The sequence below is a fragment of the Myotis davidii genome, unplaced genomic scaffold, assembly GCF_000327345.1.
Source record: "Myotis davidii unplaced genomic scaffold, ASM32734v1 scaffold6, whole genome shotgun sequence".
Classification (NCBI taxonomy): Eukaryota; Metazoa; Chordata; class Mammalia; order Chiroptera; family Vespertilionidae; genus Myotis; species Myotis davidii.
The window spans coordinates 15074033-15074378 of NW_006383011.1; the positions used below are offsets into that span (position 1 = coordinate 15074033).

Sequence of the window (346 nt, forward strand, 5' to 3'; positions counted from 1 at the left end):
TGTTCGAGTCCCAGTCAGGGCATTCTTGGGCTGTGGGCTTGATGCCTGGTGGGGTGTGCAGGAGGCAGCAAAGTGAATGTTTCTCTCTCTCTCCTTTCCTCTCTCTAAAAATCAATAGAAATATATCCCGGGGTGAGGATTAACAAAAAAGAAAGATTCCTCAGGGTATGTGAGAGGAAACATTTATAACCATTCATTGGTTCTTACTTTGAGAGTTCTTTTTTAATAGTCATCTGTATATTGTATTGTGTTTTCACCACCAAGTCAAATCTCCTCTGTCACCATTTATCCCCCTTTTACCTTCTTCTACCTCCCCCACTCTCCTTCCCTCTGGTCTGTGGTATTC

The 346-nt window shown here is 43.1% G+C and overlaps 1 protein-coding gene across 1 annotated transcript in view; it reads right to left on the reverse strand.

Moving 5' to 3' along the window:
- The window catches only part of MSH2 (mutS homolog 2), a 56259-nt gene that overhangs the window by 35211 nt on the left and 20702 nt on the right, over positions 1–346 (reverse strand). The gene's annotated exons all lie outside the window — the stretch shown is intronic.